The 19390-nt window shown below is 34.8% G+C and overlaps 1 protein-coding gene across 5 annotated transcripts in view; it reads left to right on the top strand.

The window, feature by feature from the left end:
- Positions 1-19390, top strand: part of NRIP1 (nuclear receptor interacting protein 1) — an 85868-nt gene that overhangs the window by 25670 nt on the left and 40808 nt on the right. Inside the window, exon 2 of one of the 5 annotated variants that reach the window (XM_088144589.1) lies at positions 10875-10963. The exons of the other annotated variants lie outside the window; for them this stretch is intronic. The gene's annotated coding sequence lies outside the window, so the exon portion shown is untranslated. The remainder of the gene's footprint in view (positions 1-10874; positions 10964-19390) is intronic. 5 annotated transcript variants of the gene reach the window in all.

The following is a 19390-nucleotide window of genomic DNA, read 5'->3' as shown; positions in this document are numbered from 1 at the left end:
CGCATACTCTCATACACACACACACACACACACATGTTTATATATTTCTGTTGTAAACCATCCAGAACTACTTGGGAGTAGATGCCATATTACAATATAATTGTATTACAGTATAATAGAATTCTGCAATTCCCATTCTTGACTATAGAGATGTTATTAAATGTTACATATTTGAAACTAGGAGTACAACTTCTAATTGATCAAATGTTGAAATAAACTTTTTTCAAAATGTTAAATTAAGATGTAAATAATTACATCTGGACTTGTTTCGTGACTGATTTGTTTTTTGTTGTTAATTCTGGAGTACTGATGAGAGAATGCAGTATATAGTTTTGAACAGTTTGCAAAGTCTATGTAATATATTCACATTCTCTATTTCAGACATGTTTCTAAGAACTATTTAAGTAGCAGATGGTGACATTGTCATTCTAGACTATGTCACAGAAGGAAGCTTCAGTAGATAGATTTGAAGGGATGAGTAGACAGCAGTGGTACATAGTACAAGAAGGAGTATCATGAAAATCTATTACTTTCATAATTTTCAATAATGGTAACTCGGACCATTTTTCCCTAGGACTGGAAGGAAAAAATGTATAGCAGTACCAATGTTGGTAAGAATTTTAATACAGTGGTACCTCGGGTTACGAATGCCTCTGTTAACGAACTTTTCGGGTTACGACCAGCTCTGGCCGCAAAAAATTACCTCGGTTTGCGAACTCTGCCTCGGGTTACAAACCGGATCCGCGGCCATTTTCCCTGCTGCCACGCGGTTGCGGCTTCCTGTGGGCGAGATCGCGGTAGCAAGGAGACGTTCGGTGAGGCTTGTGGTGTGTTTCTTAGCGTTCTGTGAAGGTTTTTGGTGTGCTTGTTAGCATGGCTCCAAAGAAAGTGCACTGGGAAAATTTGCTTCGGGTTGCAACCAATTCGGGTTGCGACCAGAGTCACGGAACGGATTAAGTTCGTAACCCGAGGTACCACTGTATATGTGATATGAAAACTGAATACCTAAGCATGTGTGCAACTAGCAGCCAGAATGACCAATCATCTAACTGTCCCATCTACAAATGTAATTAAAGCAAGACTTTTTCTTTCAGTAAAAGTTAAAACATTTTCCTAAGAAATTAGTTCTGTTGGATCTAAGATTATTCATTGGATGAAACTAAATTCTAGCATTATGGAAGAAAGAGATTTCTGCTTATCGTATTTCTCCTAATAGGATAATTTATATAACACATTAACTAATAAGGATAACAAATAACAAGTAACTTCTCCTTATTAGATGTTTCTGTAATATAAAACCTATAATATAAGAATATTTTATTAGTATGGTATAGTAGCTAAGGTGTGGAACTAGGACTGGGGAGATCCAGTTTCCAATTTATCCTTAGTCAGGGAAACCGACTGGGTGACTTTGGGCCAGTCATACTCTCTCTGCCCAATCTACCACCAAAAAATGTTAAGATAACAGGAAATTCCTATCTAAGCCACCTTGAGCTCCTGGTTAAAAGGAAGGATATGACTCAAACACAATGTTAGAGCTACTTTATAATTTTGCTTGCTTATTTTATACCTGTTCCAATTTTGCAATTTCAAAGATTGAATAAGGAGAACTGTATACAGTATTGTAAGCATAGTTAATATATATGTGTGTGTGTCTGTGTCTGTGTGCGCGCATGCGTGTACTCTTGCATGCACTTATTATGAATTAAATCCCTTTTTAATAATTTATAAACTTTGGTGTTGGAGAAGACTCCTGGGAATACCATGGATAGCCAAGAAAACAACCAAATGGATCATCAAATAAACCAGAGTTCTCGCTTGAGGCGTAGATCCAGGAGCAATACTGGGTATGTAAGTTCTTTGGCAAGCAGAGCCTTTATAAACTTTGGTTATCAGAGTAAAGATAAATCAGGGACATACCTGGTATATCTTTGTAAGCTACCCAGAGTCATTAAAGGAGTGGTCAGCATATACTGATTTTAAATAAAAAGTAAACATTTTGAAAAATTAATCCCTTAGGCATTTTTCATCCCAAACATAGCAAGGAATACAAACCTATGAAATTACCCCCTTTGAGTTTAATGGTATTTACTCCTGGAGAAATAGATTTGGGATGACAACCCCAGATTGTTATTGGTCCAGTTTGTTGAATTTTTTTGGATTATAATCAGTGAAATAGGTTTGAAGTAGTTGCAAGAGCTACCAAAGGGATGTATCTCAAAATAGTGTACTGTCAAATGATATCAGTTTTATTAATATTAAAACAAGCATTTAAAGGTCATCCAACATTACATGAGAGACATCTGACTGAGTAATGGTACTACCCTTCCTTATCCATTTCCCCATGCTGAACAAATCTAACTTAGAAGGCTGCGGATCTCTTGAATAATTTAGGACATGGATAAGGGAAAAAAAGATTTTGCTCTGTTGGATTTTCTTTAATCAAACATAATCACTGACTTTAGTCTAGATCTGTTTCAGAGTCATGTATATGAACATAATTAAAGCGTTGCTTATCATTTTGCGGAGTTCAGAGGGGAGCATGCTGAATAGAAAGGTTTGTTTATGTAATACAAAGGTCAGCTGCAGTTGAATTTTATTGCCTAAAATATTTGGCAATATATTTATTTAGTTCCCACAGGCAGAAATGTTCAAAATACAAAGAATACATTTATTTTACCTCAGGGTGCCCTAGCTTTTTAAATTAAAGACATTTGTACGTATTCAGGAACATTATTGTAGTACTTTAAGCATATTTTCCATGTTTCACATGTGATTTTTAACTTTACCAACTATGATATTGTTTATTACTTCTTTGCCCTGCTTTGATGCAGTGTAGACAGTAGTGTTTTAAGGAAAAGTACAAGTAGTGAAAAGGATAGTAGTGCTTTAAGGAAAAATTAATAAGGTTCCAAGGTATAAGTATTATTGTCAGTGCAACACAGGAAATATCAGAACAATAAACCACATGTTGCTATATTGGAATTTCTATAAAGACCTCTGTATTCACTGTGCATTGCTACTCTTAATGGAAGGTCTGATCATTTTAATGTAAAATTTAAATAGTTTTTCATAAATTATATATGTAAATTTATATATTTTATCAGTTGTGGATATATCAGTATTAAATGTTGCTGAATTTATGAAATAGCCACTGAGTCTCGACGAATGCTGATTTTTCTTAGCTGAGGAAGAAACTTGAAGATGAGCTATTATATTTATTGAAAATGCTAAAATACTGTTTTCATATTTCTGGCCAGTAGTCAAAATAAATAAAAATTATTTAATCTTTATAACTGTTCCATAATTTCTAGTCATTCTAAGCTAAACAATATTTTAATTCTCCATACATACATACATCTGGAACACTTGCCTTTATAAGATACATGAAAAAAAAAAAAGTTATAGTAACTACTCTATACTGTTGCGCCTACTAGTATGTATGCGCCTGTATGAATGAAGTACTTCAGACCCCCTTTTATGGGAACGCTTTACTTTCATTGCTGGTGCTGAAGAAGAAGTTGAACTTAATGGTCTGAAAATAACTCCTTTCCACTATGATTATGGTATTCTAAGGAGGGGCTGAAATAGGGTATCTATTTGAGCTGATAGGACTGGTATATCAAATCACTGTTAATGTTTTCCTCTCATCATTGTAACTGGATTTTTCCCATTTCTTAATAGAGCATCATAGCATTATAGGGATGAAGATTCAAGCATTTGTCTTCTCCTAATAAACTATTTTTAAACTTGCTATTAAACCCCATACGCATATTCTTATTAAGGGAATTAGGTCACTCAGGAATCTCTTGCTTTAACTTAAATTAGTAATTTTATTAAAGAGCTGACTTTGCATAAACAAGAAAATAGTGGAACATAAGTTCTTCGTAAAGTAAAAGTATGCTTTAAAATGCTTTTAAACCACTACTTTAGAGATAAGTAGAGGCATGAAAATTTTAGTACATAAAACTTAGATTTTATGTTCTTATCACTTGTAAGCTTTTTAAATTGGAAAGGAATCAGCATATATTGAAATTGAAGTTATTACATTAATTAGTTAATTGGATCAGTTAATTGATTAAAATTGGAAGCCTTCTTTGAAATATGAGTCCCAGCCAGTGAAGCATTACTCCAGCATCATACCCAAGGTAATTCAGTCTTCTCTTTCAATTTTATTCTTTGGCAGATATCCTCTATTTCACTCTTCTCACTTTAGGCAGGCACCCTCATTAATCCAAAAGAGATATTTTTCTTAAAGAACTTGGAGTGATGCAGGGTCTCAAGGGTGATTTCCCATTTCTTGATGCTGGACATTGATAGCTAAATTGAGTGTTTGAGAGTGACATGTTATTACTTCCTGTAAGCAGTTCTCCAGTCAGTGAACTGAAGTTTGTCCCAAAACCCCTGAGGCAATGTTCCATTTCCTGATGGGAACGGTAGATTCATTCTGCTCCCTATCATAAGAAGAGGGACAGTTGGGCACATCCAAAATAGTTTTCTTTTAGTATACACAACCTCTACAATCTAGAGCTAGAGACAAAGTATGACATACAGGATTACCAAGAGATCTTTTTCTCTCTTTGTTTCGTTTGTAGATGTAAGCAGGGGCATGGAAAAGTTGTCTTATTTCATTACCATTATACCAGAAAAAGGCTTATATTTGGTCTCACATCTCAAAACTCAAAGAAAGATAGATTCACATTATTGCCTTTTGTAAGATTTGATAAGTAGCACTTAACTGCAACTGCAATCAGTTCAACCTCTGGCTGCATTGCAAGAAAATTCCCACCCAAAAGTCATTTTTATTTGCTTGCTTAACTATAACTCTGTTAGTTTCAGCATAAAGCAAAGATTTTTTTTCTTCTGGTATTTTATGACTTTATTTACTAGACTAACTGGTTCTCATCCTTCTGATCAATTGATATTACAGTTTTAAATTATGCTGATTGCCTTTTTTAAAGAAATCTGAGTTAGGTGTAGCATCTATCTCTTTTAATACTACTTGGCAAATGAAAGAGGAGAGGCAAATCTCTCTATGGGTTTCTGCCACTTTAAAAGAGCTTAATAGATTTCCTTATGGTTGAAACCCAGGAATCCCTTTTAACTGAGAGCAAAGGATTTTTTTTTTCTGCCCAGCACTGTCCAGACTGAGCTAAATCTAGAAGGAGATGAAAGAATACTTGTTACACATTCTTATAGCAGCTTGCCAGACTCATCCTTGTGTTTACACTCGCATCCCTTCTGGAATATTTAGGGGTGGCTATTCCCCAGGTGAAAGAATTCTACCTTTACAGGTAGTTATGCTGCCACCACTTATTTTAGTATAGAAAGATGTTTTTCTCATCTGGAATCTGAATGGGGCAAAAAAGGCATTCATTCCCTTTTCCCAGGAATACGTTTTGAATTCCTGGAAGTTTAAATTAATGGTTCCAGTTTTCCACTTTTTAACCAGGTTCACTAAGGTCAGTTAAGCAATTTTAGAGAGTGTGAAGTTGGATTGCAAACTCAACATGAATAATCAATAAAACTTTTATTGTACTTTTTCATATGACTGTATAAGTCCCATGTATAGCATTTTGTTGTAACTTTTAAAAGCTTTTTAAAATAATGCATATATTTTGAAAATTAAATAGTAAATACAGTGTTCCTTTCACCTGCAAGCTTCCACTACTTTAATAAAAAGCAAAGCTTTTTCATTTTGTTGTTATATTGCTAACTGCTAAATTACACCGGTATTATTTAAGGTTGAACTGAAAATACATTGCAAAACAAATACAATGTTCTGCAATCCTGTTTATGCTTATTGAAACTTAAGCCACTTTAAATTCAAAACCCTTATTAATTCAAGGATATTAATTCAAGGTACAGTATATAATGGTCTAGAGGAATTGAGATAGTTATATCTCTCATACCAGTAATTTCAGACTTGAGAAACAAAAATATTTTCTATAACTATTAGAGGATTTTTAAATTATTTTTAGAAATGATTTAAGTTTAGTGGCATTATGAATATTATTTCAAAAATATGATTCTATTGATATATAAATAGTCAATATTTTTAAAGTAATATATTAAAATGAATTTGACATGGCTAACATTCTTTCTGTAATTTGGAACATTTGCCTTGAAACAGCAGTGCAAATTCTTTGACAGGTTGTTTGAAAGGAACTTGATTTTTTTAAACTGAAATTCTAATTTTGAACTATAGCAATACATTGAACAATATAATTATTTTACATATTGGTATGGTTGCAAACTCTTAATGGCTTATACGTAGACTATTACCTTTTTCAATTCTTAAGTTTAGTACCATGTTCATATTATAGCCTGTGTTTATATATTGAATGCACTAAGGATAAAAATGAGATTGTAATAGCAGATCTTCCCTACAAAGCTGTGTTCATTCAGTAAAATGATTGAAAGGCGTTTATACATATGCAAAATTTTATGCTTTTATGTGGTTTAAGTATCTGGAATTTTGCACATGGAGGTAATAATTAAGAAACTGGTATCCTGACTATTTCTCAGAAAGCTAAGACATTTGCTTACATATTCTTGAATAGGCTACCATATTTGTCATCCATGTATAGTGAAACATGGTACTGCTGGTGACTTCTCCATGCCTTGAAATATGCAGTACATTATGTTACTCTGGATATATCTGGATGAGTATATATGTATTCACACATAATTTATATCAGATCTTTTTCTATCTACAGTAAGAATATTTCCATTAGAAAATGGATTAAATTATGTATGAAGTTAATTAAGCCATAACTAGAAATAGAATTTAGTTTAGTAGCAGTGAAATTGTTCTTGCTGACCTAGAAATATGCTTTAAATGTATGGATCACCTTCAACCACAAATATGTTTGAAATCAGAATGCTAGATCATTAACAGGTGTTTTACTGCAATCAGCAAGAAATTGATCCATAAAATGTCCCTTTATAAACATTTTGGTATGTTAGCTGTCTATTAAACTCATATCCATCTGCCCTGAGAATTGGTTGGCATGATCACATTCTGTGAAATTACAAAAGTGTCCCAGTTACTGTCCTTCAACTCTTAGACTTTGTCAATAAACAGAGAAGCTAAATGTTCCATAAATTGTGATAATTAAGCACCATTCTAAGCTATAGCCCTCTTGAGAAAGTCTATTTGGAAAGAGAGACTTTTTACAGAGATTCTGGGGAATAATGCTGGTCATCACATTTAATATATGAGTATCTAAAACAACACTTACTTTGGAACAAGTCCTTTAAATTCCCACTTAGAGATGGTACAGCTTATTTGTATTGTCGAAGGCTTTCACGGCCGGCATACGATGGCTGGTGTGGGTCTTCCGGGCTGTGTGGCCGTGTTCTGGAAGTTTTGTTTCCTAACGTTTCGCCAGCACCTGTGACCGGCATCTTCAGAGTGCATGAGCACAGACAGGAGCAGGTCACAGGTGCTGGCAAAACGTTAGGAAACAAAACTTCCAGAACACGGCCACACAGCCTGGAAGACCCACACCAGCCATCGTACAGCTTATTTCTTTGAGTTCCTACATTTTGACTCTGCATTAACAGATCTTTCATCAAAGTTTATGAGATTTTTTAAAAACATTTTGAAGGTATCTATCTGTCTGTCTGTCTGTCTGTCCGTCCATCCATCCATCCATCCATCCATCCACTTATATACACACAAATGCACACACATACATACACATATATACATGCATAAATATATATACATATATACACAACATTTGGCATCCTTTCCGATGTTATGCCTTGCAGCATCTTGCCATGATACATATTCATCTGATAGGTTATCAGGTATGTTTTGTTTTTATTAGATTAAAATGAAGGTTTGGCTATGGAAATCAACCAATTATCAGCAACAAAATTGCTTATAGGTCATGAAAAATATGATGTTTTTCTTGTTACCTGAAGGAGCATGTATTCAGTGTTGCAGTAAAATAATGTTGCAACAATGTCCAATGTAAATGTTACCCCCTTTTCCTACAGTACATCAAACAGGCACATATTATATCTAACATCTAATCAAACTTAGTTTGAAATACAAAAATATTCAATTTTCCATGCTGATAATTATACTGATTAGAAGAAAAATCTAGAAGTTTAGTACATAGATAGAAGATAAATATAGAAGAATTCCCACTCTCTGTATGGTTTAATTTGTCTTTTAAGTGCTCTATTGATGTTGAATATCAATATTAAATACTAGTATTCAGTGTATGATATCTGTTGTCATGTATCGTGTATTGATCTTTTTCAGTCATTCTGAACCACACAAAATAGCAATATTTTGTCTAGCACTTTGTGTTTCTACATGAACTCTGAAACTATATTCACACTATGAGTCAGAAATTAAACTGTTTCCATGTGTACTCACAAGAAAATTACTTTAATAAAAATTAAACTTTTTCACAAAAATAAAGAATTTAATTTCAGCAACATAAGGCCTTGCTGACCATTGGACCAGAAGCCACTGGAAGCCAAATTATGAGAACAAATAGACTCATGAATATTAGACAGAAGCAAAGTAGCTAGTGCTACATCCTAGAAGAGTGAGAAACATCTGGTTATCACCTTCTTTGCATGAAAAAATATTTTGGGGTCTAATGCATTGCATATAATCTCCTGTTTGAAATAAAGTGTTGGCTATAAGATTGTAGATAGAGTAGTTTTCTCTTAGTTTCAGGATATAGAGATTTTTAAGAAACTCAACTGTGAATGGGTTACTGTACTGTAATCTGTAAGTAATGGAAATGACTGGAACTTGTAAATCTGTCTTGGAGAAATCTTAAAATATAGTCCTAGACAGAAAATGTTTCACAGATGGTACATGATGGTACTGAAGAAGGCAGCTGAGACATTTATTCTGGGGACTTGTCTTCAGTCTTCTCTGGTCTGTGGGTGCTATTGCTGAATTAATGGGATTAATGTTATTGCTGAATTAATAGGAAATTATGATTTATCTTCCCTGGAGGTGTTTAATCAGAGGCCATCTGTTGGGGATGTTATGGAATTCCTGAACTGGGCAAGAAATAGATTATCATCAAGATCCATTCTAACTCTTACATTCTATGATGCTGTAATGTTTTCTGGGTGCTGAAGATAATAAAATGATAAACCAACCTTCCCCTACCTAGGTACTCACCAGATCTGTGAACTTCAGCATTCTCTTCCAGTAGGGATATTGATGAGAATTGGGAACAGAAGTCCTCTTAACTGGAGGGTGTTCAGATCTGGGAAGGCTTGGGAAGGTTATTATAGTAGTAATGGTGAAAACCTGCAATGGATACAGTGGAAAAATGTTAAAACATCCATTTGGAGATGATGGCAGAAAAGATAATATGAGTCTCTGTTCCCCTGCATTTGTTCAGTATTGTTTAGCAGAGCTTTTCCTGGTGATGAATGTGCTTGCAAGTGTTAGGTACCCCTAGTTAAGTGTGCAGAAACTGACACAACTTTCTTGAAATTGGAATGCATTCTTTGTGCAGTTGTTTATTGATTCAAAATTTAAAAAGCAAATATAACAGATGCCAAAGTTTGGATACTCTTTCAGTCAGAACTCTCTATTGCCAATTTTGGCAGAAAATAACAACTTCCAAGTGTTTCCTATAGTTAAGTCTTTCTATTCTGTTTCCTTTTTTGAAGAAGAAGAAGACAACTGCTAGTTCCTAATTATTCTTAGATCTTGAATGCACGGCATGTTTGAGATCTCTCCACAGATTTTCAATAATATTCAAATCTGCAAATGCCATTGCAGTATCTTCATCTTTGTTTCTTGTAAATACTGCATGGATGAGTTGCAACTATGTTTTGGATTGTTGTCTTGATGCTGTATCCAACCCCTTTTCATCTTCAGTTTCTTCACTAACTATGAGACACCTATGACTATAGGATATGTTGATTTTGTTTAATCTGTTCTTCAACCCACTTACAGAATATTTCATGTGTCACTGGCTGCCACACAACCCAAGGATAATAAAGACGCCCCTATGCCTAATGGCAAGGTGTTCTTTTTTTCAAATATTATACCTTTTTTCTTCAAATGTTTCTTGTGTGGTTGTGGCCAAACAGGTCAATTTTTGTTTAATTATTCCAAAGCACTACATTCAAACACATTTCAGGCTCATCACAGTTTTCTTTTGCGTAATTTAGATAATAACATTTGTGATGAATCAAAGCACTTCCTTCTGACAACTCTCACATGCATATATCATCATGGTCTACTATATTGTGGATAATTACTTCAGTATAAGCTAAACTTTTCAGGAGGTTTTCTGCAATGATCTGTGGGTTCTATTTTACAGGCCAGTCTTCAGGCAGATCTAAAAAATATTTTTTTAAAAACATCTTCCAAGTCTTGCCTTGAATTCAACCATTGGATGTAACTTCTGTTTCTTAACAGGATTTTTACAGATGAAATTGGTAGTTGAAAGCATTTAGATATTTTTATAATCTTCTGCTTTTTAAGAGTGAATTACCTTCATTTTGAAATGCTCCAACTGCTAAAAGGAGCCCATAGTTGCTGATAGTAGACATCTATCACAGTCTGAGTGGTTAGAAGGGTCAGAATGTTTGTTTGAATGTGGAATTTTCTTCATGTGACTAATTGTAAGCCTAATGAGTCAATCACCTTCTTTTGCCTTATTAACAACTTTATTGTGCAATTTAAAAAAATACTGAATCAACTGGAAGAGTGCTCAGACTTCTACCCCTGCCACGTTCACCGTTTTCAACCCTGTAGTCAACTGCAAATAAAAGGCATGCATTTAAATCTGCAGATAGTTGTGTCACTCTCTGTTCACTTATGGATTTATTTACATACAGTTTGACTAAGGATACCTAATCTTTTGCAGGCAACCGTACAGGGAAAATGCATTCATCCTGAATGACCAAGTGTGCAGTTTGGAAATTATCCTTGATTTGGCTAACTAGGGAAGTTCAGGTAATGGTGGTATGCAAATTAGTTTTTAATAGTTTAGTAGCTGAGATTAGTATTGCAGTGGCTTAGGCTGTTGTTTTTCTTTTTTAGATTTTTTAGATTTTTTTTATCCCACCTTTATTCTTATAAATAACTCGAGGCGGGGAACATACCTAATACTCCTTCCTCCTCCTACTTTCCCCACAACAACAACCCTATGAGGTGAGTTGGGCTGAGAGAGAGTGACTGGCCCAAAGTCACCCAGCCAGCTTTCATGCCTGAGGTGGGACTAGAACTTACAGCCTCCTGCTTTCTAGCCTGGTGCCTTAACCATTAGACCAAACTGGTCTATTTATTTTATTTAAATTATTTAAAATTAAGTTATTTAAAATTATAAAATTTGTTTATAAAAATATTTTGTATTGTAAATAAATAATCGCTTTTCTATCTCCTACTTTTTTCTATGTTTGAAAAAAGCTCATTGCAAAAGGTGCAAAGCATATATAATTATAAACAGTTTTTGTTTATTTTGATCCTTAATGATTTACCACTTTCATGGGCTTCTTAAAATTGAAATTTACCTGAATTGAGACAAGGACATTTATTCATGCATATATTTGTGTATTTTTTTATTTCATTGGGATGTATATTTCCATATGTAGACCAAGTTATTAGCAAGTATAATTTAAGCATACAATATTAGCTCATTCATTTTTTTCCATTCTATCAATTTTGAAGGAAGGGGCAACAAAGTAAAAAAGTACTCTAAAAAATAATTTATTTTTGGAATATTTGCCATTATTTTCCCAAGGCTTTCGCATTATTATTCCAAACTGAAGTTATTCTTTTCCATAAGTTAATTCAATTATTTTCACACTAGGCTACATCTTGGGATTAGGGCAGTGCTTGTGAATATTATGATCTTTGTTGAAGCTTAGATAAGAGATGTGGCCCTCCTAGTCTTACTAGCAGGGTTTGAGATTGTAGACTATGGTAGAAGCCTTTGAATTTGGGGACAGTGTTCTATAGTAGTTATGGTTTTTCTTGAGTGGGCAGTTCTACGTGCTGATGAGTAAGTTCTCAAGCCCTTGGCAGCTCTTGTATGGAGTGCCATAGATGTTGGTTTTCTCCCCGTTATAGTTTAACATCTGAATGAAACTACAGTACAGGAGAAGTTATTTATTGGTTCACAGTGAGATATTATCAGCATACTGAAGATACATATCTATATCCTGGGATGAGCAGGAGATGCAGTTGATGTTCTTAACCTGTTTGTTGAAGTTGTAAGTGATTGACTGGGACAAAATTTGCTGAAACTGAATCCCATCAAGATTGAGTTACTGTTTGTTCAGAAACCATCAGGCTCATTGTTCACCCATATATTGGCTGTAAATGAGGTCACATTCTCCTGGTGGAGAAAGCCCATAACTTGGGGTTTTCCTGGATTCATAGCTTCTGCTTCATTACAAAGAAGAGGCTATTAATAAGACAGCTTTCGCCAGAGAGAGAGAAGTGTAGAAACAACACTCTAGCTCACTTTGATAAATACACTTGGTATAGTTACTTGAAATGTTCCCTACATGTACTTGGATGCAAAATTAAATGATGAGTTAAACATCAGTTTTCAAATGTAGTTGGCATTGACTACTTAAAAGTTTATATTATTTGGAAAATGGACAGACCATTTGTGTCATTTCAAAAGTACTACTTGGGTATAATTACATTAATTTTATTGTTGTTATAGGCAATTCACATTATATGGTTATTGTACATGCTTATGTGCCTAGAGCAGTATATTTTATGTTTAAAATGGAACGGGACTTCTAGAACTTAGCTTAAATGTGACAAGACTACTTTTAAACATAAACCATATGAGTTATGAACAAGACGACTCATACCTGGGAATGACAATAAAAATATTTTAAATGTTTATATGTGTACAGGATAAAGTAAGCCACGAGCATAGAGTAGAACATAATTGTCAGCAGGAAGGCCAAAATGCCTCAAGGCAAGTGTTATTTAGAGAGAAATACCATATATAGAAATATTTGGGGAAATACTGGAAGTTTCTGAGCTAAAATAAGGGAGATAGTTTTAAATGGGGGTGTAAATAGTAACAGACCAGAAGATTGGGAGAATAGATGAATGCAGTGAATAGGGTAATTCACAGATACAGCTTTAGAGAAATAATAAGAAGGGGCATACTCGGAATGGTTATGCTTTGAATGTTAAAGTCAGAAACCTCAAAAAGACTCATCTGCAAAATCACAGAATATTAGGTACAAAAATAATTTGTTCAGTCGTTAAGTCGTGTCCGACTCTTCATGACCCCATGAACCATATTGCGCCAGGCCTTCCTGTCCTTCACTGCCTCCCTGAGTTTGCTCAGTTTCATGCTCAACAAAAATAATTTACCATATGGGTAATTGTTAAATCTCTGAAACAAATGCTGGGGATGATTTTAAGATGGCAAATGAATCAGAGAGAGTCTAAAAGAGAAAATAGAATAGCAATGAGCAACTTCCATTACCCTTACATACACAGAATATGTTAAATATATTCTGGTTAAAATTTTTTTGGCTTTTTAGACATTTAAGTCACTGTGCTAGCAAGATGGTAGTAATATCCCTGTTGAAGAATCCTTGTAGTGTAATGGTTAGGATGTTAGACTAAGACCAAGGAGATCCAGCTCAAATTTACTCTCAACTGTGAAAATGCACTATCCACCTTGGGGGTAGCTACTCTCGTGATCTATTTTATAATGTTTCTGTGGGATAAAATCAGAGGAGAAATACTGTGTACTTTGCCTTGAGCTTCTAGGTAGCATAAATAAATGAGTGTTGTAAATGAAATTATTTTTAGTTCAGGGTATGAACTAGCTATTATGTCATTTGATACTTTTGGGGGGGGCTAAAAGTTGGGGGACATTCTTGTATGGAGAGTATAAGCGTGGGAGTGGGGCAGAAACTGGGTGGCTGAGATATACTACTTCTGTATCTATCCTTAAAGCCATGAATAATACAGTCCAAATTTTACTGCAAAAACAGCAATTTGCGGAAGTTTGGAGAAGGAATTAGGGATTGAAATGGGAGAAGTTTCTACCTAACTTAAAAAAAAAAAAAAGTTTTCACCCTAACTTTAAAAAAAAAAAAAAGTAGAAGTGACAAAAATTATGCTGCCAAAATTCAGCAATTTTCCCACCAAAATTCAGTTGCAAGATCTCAGGGCACTGTGACGTTGCCCACTCCTCTTACAATGTGTTTGTGTGTTCATATAGTGGATATGATAGCCATTAACTTTCAATTTACATCAAAATAATTAATATGAAACTTTGAATTCCTATCTTGATTAAAACATAGATTGTAAGGATTGCAAGGTATGTGGGAGATCATCTAGTCCAGCCTGCCCATGCAATCATTGCTCTCATGTTGTGAAGAAACAGGCCTTTGGAAAGGAAGTAATCATGATGATCTGAGAAATAATTCCTTATAGGAACCAGTTTTCCAGAGATTATTGTTATCTGTGCTACAATATCTAATGTTGGAAGATTTAATAATAAGAGCCAGAAGAGGCCATGTTTGTGAAGTTACATGTGGATTGTGTTGTTGAAATGTTATAGAAAATGCAAGATATTTGGAGAATACCACAGAGATTGGTGGTTGTAATAAGTTTAAACAATGTGGGGCATACAGTTAAGATATCCTGAAATTATGCTAAGCATATTTAATTTGTTAGCTAAAAAGCTAGTGTTCAGAAATGCCAAAACACTCAGAAGTGCCTGCTGATTAATATACAATGGAATTACACTTTTAATGATATTTAATACAATATAATTATTTCTAACTATAAACTGTAGCAACAATAACAACAGAAATATTGTAGCAGTAATAAGGTGACTTTGCTTAGCATGTTACTGGCCTGTTTATCAGGGTTGTAAGTCTTGAGAACACTCCATAAAGTGCCAGCTGCAAAGACCAACATTTGAAATCTGTCTGTCCTCCAATCAACACTGTCAGCTATTTCATCTTTATGGTGTAGTTGCTTCATTTCACATCAGAACAGTGTCACCTGTGTAGAGCAATCATGGGATAGGGTTATTACTTTGTCATAGTAGAGTGGACAAAATGTTAAAAAATCTTTTTGCTGAAACTTCAGATCAAAAAACTTCATTTAAAGATTCCTTGAGTTTTCTGTGTTTCAACATAATAGAATTCCACTGAAACAATAGGGACTTGAAAATAGCCAATTGCTCTGTTGTTTTTCAACCTATTTCAACAATTTTCACAAAAATTGTGGAGTTATAGTCTATGCTGAGTGCTGTATACCAGCTAACTTAGTAGAAAAAATGGCTAAGTGGAATGCTTTTTAAATTTTATGTGTTTATTTTAAGTGCTCCTGTGCTGCTTCAATCATAACAACTCTAGTATCAACAGAAAAATAAAAACAATCCTAATTATTAACTTCAATATACAAAATTGAGTTATCCATAAAATCCATAATTACTGTCAAATGCATAATACTGCAGATCAGAATCTAATCATCCATCTCATTCCTCCACTCATGACTAAATACCCAAATGTTCTTCAAAGGCCCAGTTTTTCACCAATGTTATAAATATTAGGAGTAACAAGGATATGTTTTATTCCATAAGAGAGGAATACCTGCAGTGATGTCTTTATCTAAATCTCTCCTGCCACCTTGTCTCTCAGCAGGTCCCTTTTGCAGACATGTCTCAAAAACATAACATAACAGAAGATATAAGTAAATAAATAAATAAGTGCATAGGTCCATTAATTCTAGTATTCTGAGTTACTCTGTGGCTAACTGCATTTGAGAAGTTCACAGGACTGGACTGGAGAGCAATAGACTTTTTCCACTGTTGCTACCTAGCTACACATGTTGTCTATAATCCCAGAGATAAGTTAACAGCTACCAGTATTAGTAGTGATGGATAGGTTTATCCTCCCTAAACCTGATCACTTTCCTTTTAAAACGAAAGTGGCTTCCTTTACCACAGCTGCTGGAAGAGAATTCCACAGTTTAACCATGCACTGTGTGAAAAAGTATTTTCCTGTTGGTCCTAGATCTTCCTGCATTTAATTTAAAGCGGCAGTCCCCAACCTTTTTGGCACCAGGGACCGGTTTTGTGGAAGGCAATTTTTCCACAGACCAGGGGTGTGTGATGGTTTTGGGATGATTCAAGCGCATTACATGATCGGGTTTTGATATGGGTCTGCAAGCAATTGATTTACAATGGTCTCTGTGCTATCAAACCTCTCTGCTAATGATAATCTGTATTTGCAGCCGCTCCCCAGCACTAGCATCACTGCCTCAACTCCACCTCAGAACATCAGGCATTAGATTCTCATAAGGAGTGCACAACCTAGATACCTTGCATGCGCAGTTCACAGTAGGGTTCGCACTCCTATGAGAATCTAATGCTGCCACTGATCTGACAGGAGGCGGAGCTCAGGCGGTAATGCGAGCGATGGGGAGCGGCTGTAAATACAGATGAAGCTTTGCTCGCTCGCCCGCCGGTCACCTTCTGCTGTGCGGCCCAGTTCCTAACAGGCCACGGCCCAGTACCAGTTTGCGGCCCAGGGGTTGGGGACCTGTGGTTTAAAGGATGGTGTCACGTTCTAACATTGTATGAGGTAGATTTTTTTTTCTCGCCATAATATGCATTGCATACATGATTTCATATACCTCTGTCATGTGTCCCCTTATCCTTCTTCATTCAAACTAAAGAGCCCTAAATGCTGTGAAGTTTCATTGTAGAGGAGCTGCTCCTGCCTCCATGATTTTAATTTGGGGGGATCGCCTAGAGTGTAGGGACCATAAATAATACGCAGTATTCTAAGTGTGATCTTACCATGGATTTTTATAAGAGCATAATTATTTTGGCACTTCTTAACAATTCCTACCATGCAATATGCCATTCTTAAAGCAGCTTTACACAGATATTTTAATCAAGATTTTCCCTATGATTCTTAGATCCCTTTCCTGCACAGTCTTGGCTTTCTCAGTTCCCATTAATGTATAGACTAAATTGCATCACATTATTTGCTTACACTGAACTGCATTTTCCATTTTTAAGCTTATTCACAGAGTTTGGACATATCCTTTTGGGGCACTTTACACCCTTTTGATTTTAGCACCCTGATTAGGTCTGTATCATCAGCAAACATAGCCATCTCCCTGTTTAGCCCTCAGTACTGTTATACAAGTGAATAAGCACCTTATAAATCCTAATATTTATTCCTGGGAGAACTTACTTTGAACATCTTGCCAATAGGGGAATTTATTTATTCATTTATTCCTACTCTTTTTACTGTTTTCTAACCAGCTTTTAGTCTGTACGAGCATGTCCTTCTGTCCTATATCATGGCAGCTAAGTCTGCTTAGGAAGTTTTGGTGTATAGGTGTAACTCCTTAATAGAAAAATGTTAAAATATGGATGTGGTCTGTTTATGCAGTAGCTGTGCAATTTTTTATTTTGTGTGTGAAGACTATATTTGCCTGACAATTGGAAGAATGTGATTGTTCCATACAAAGAGAAAGGTAGCAAATGTGAATTCAAAATCTGTACGCACATTAATTTGTTAATTGTGTTAGGAAAGATGGTTGGCAAAATTCTGATTGTCACTTTGTTACCCTTTCATGGAGCAAAATTTGGGAAGTGCAGTGCAGTTTTATACCAGCATGTGAAGTTCAAATTTTTGTTCTTAAGCAGGTCTTTGAGAATAATATGAATTTGTTAGAAAGATTAGTTGTCTTGAATTAACGAATATCATAAAGTGAAAAAGCCTTGAACTGTAGAACATTTTTCATTAATATAGAATTGAAAGTGAATCTGTAAGTTCACTACCAGTAATCATAGTGATAGCCACTAACGGTGGCATTTTTCTGAATACTAGTTGCCTGAGAATAGCAGCATAATTTGGCTATGGCAATAGTGTTCTGCTAATGGGCTTTCCATAGACTTGAAGCTACCTAATGTAAATTGAGTGTAGACATTTAGAAGGAAAGGAGAAAAGTTGTTAAGCAGTGCAAGGTGTGGAATAACTTCCATCAGAAATGACTGATACAAATGGTTTTCAGTTGAACATGACAAATTCCTGGATAACTGAATGGCCACCACCATTCCAGTTTAAGGAATCTTACTTGTTCCACGGTAGAATATCTCTGATATCAAATGCTGAAATTAAGTAAGCACTTGCTGTTACTGAAAACAGAATGAATGGACCCCTGTGGGCTTTGTAAGGCATTTCCTAGGGTCTATGATAGTGATCTGTGGGTTTGCTTAGCTTATATATATTAAGGAGGTTTTTTTATTCACTAATTGATGCACTGTATAGTACAGACTATTACAGTTCTTATTCTTTGATCCCTTCTCATCAATTTCTCAGTGGAGCTAGTCTTTGACCATAGTCAGTCTAATATAATTACTAGAAAACTGGAAATCAGATTGGACTTCTTGCTGTTTCTGCCCCCTGTATTATTCATAAACTTGATGGTGGCTGTATTTAGTTCAAGTAGTGTTATAAGGGCTTTCATGTATACTTAGAGGTTGATTTGACAACCGGGGATTGCTGCAGTGCAGTGGCATTTCAGCTGTGACCTCCTTTGCTGGCTATATCTCAATATACTCTTTGCATAGTAGCTTTCCAGGGCTATAGGCTGTATTGCCTATCCCTGCAAGTCACTGTGCTATTCTTGCTAATGAGTTCAAATTTGATTATTCAAAACCAAACATTCCAATATATGATTTCTATTACTTTTAGAGGTTATTGTTTTCTATTCTTGGTAGAAGTTATTTGATATAAAAATTGTAAGTTTGAATTTGTTGTTATTTCCTGTGTAAAACAATTGCTTAGCTGATTTTATAAGGCACATTGGTTAATGTGATTACTTCATGCAGTATTTAGATTAAAATGTGGTATTGTTAAAGAAAGAATGTAGGGCTGAAAAGAACATGAACAAAATCCAATAAAGCATAAATAATAAATAAATCCAGATAATGCTAATATAACACTTGTTCAAGTTTATTTAAAATGCTACGTGTAGGAAAATTATGGAATTTTTTTTCTGCTATTTCAGTAAGCTACAGAAAATCATTTTTAAACATAGCAAATTTCAATAATAAACTTGAATATCAACATTTAGAGGATTTAACAAAGTTTTCTTCCATGCAGTTTTGTAGTTTACTAATATAGTCTGATTTTATACTGTAAGAGATACAGTATAAACAAATATTGAGGGAATTTTTTAGGAAGAATCTTCTGTCAAAGATTAACTGAGACGGGGGGGCAGTGTCAAAAACATTTTCATAACCATAAATACTTTACTTCTACTGAGTATTTGTATATACTGCTTTTCCTTAAGGCAGTTACATTAACAAATATAAATTCTAAAAAGTATCATGACATTAAGTCCAGAATATGAAAATAG

The sequence above is a fragment of the Python bivittatus genome, unplaced genomic scaffold, assembly GCF_059951505.1.
Source record: "Python bivittatus isolate LINGU-HERP-01145 unplaced genomic scaffold, Pbiv_v1 ctg000350_np1212, whole genome shotgun sequence".
NCBI lineage: Eukaryota > Metazoa > Chordata > Lepidosauria > Squamata > Pythonidae > Python > Python bivittatus.
This window is presented reverse-complemented; position numbering and strand designations above follow the sequence as displayed.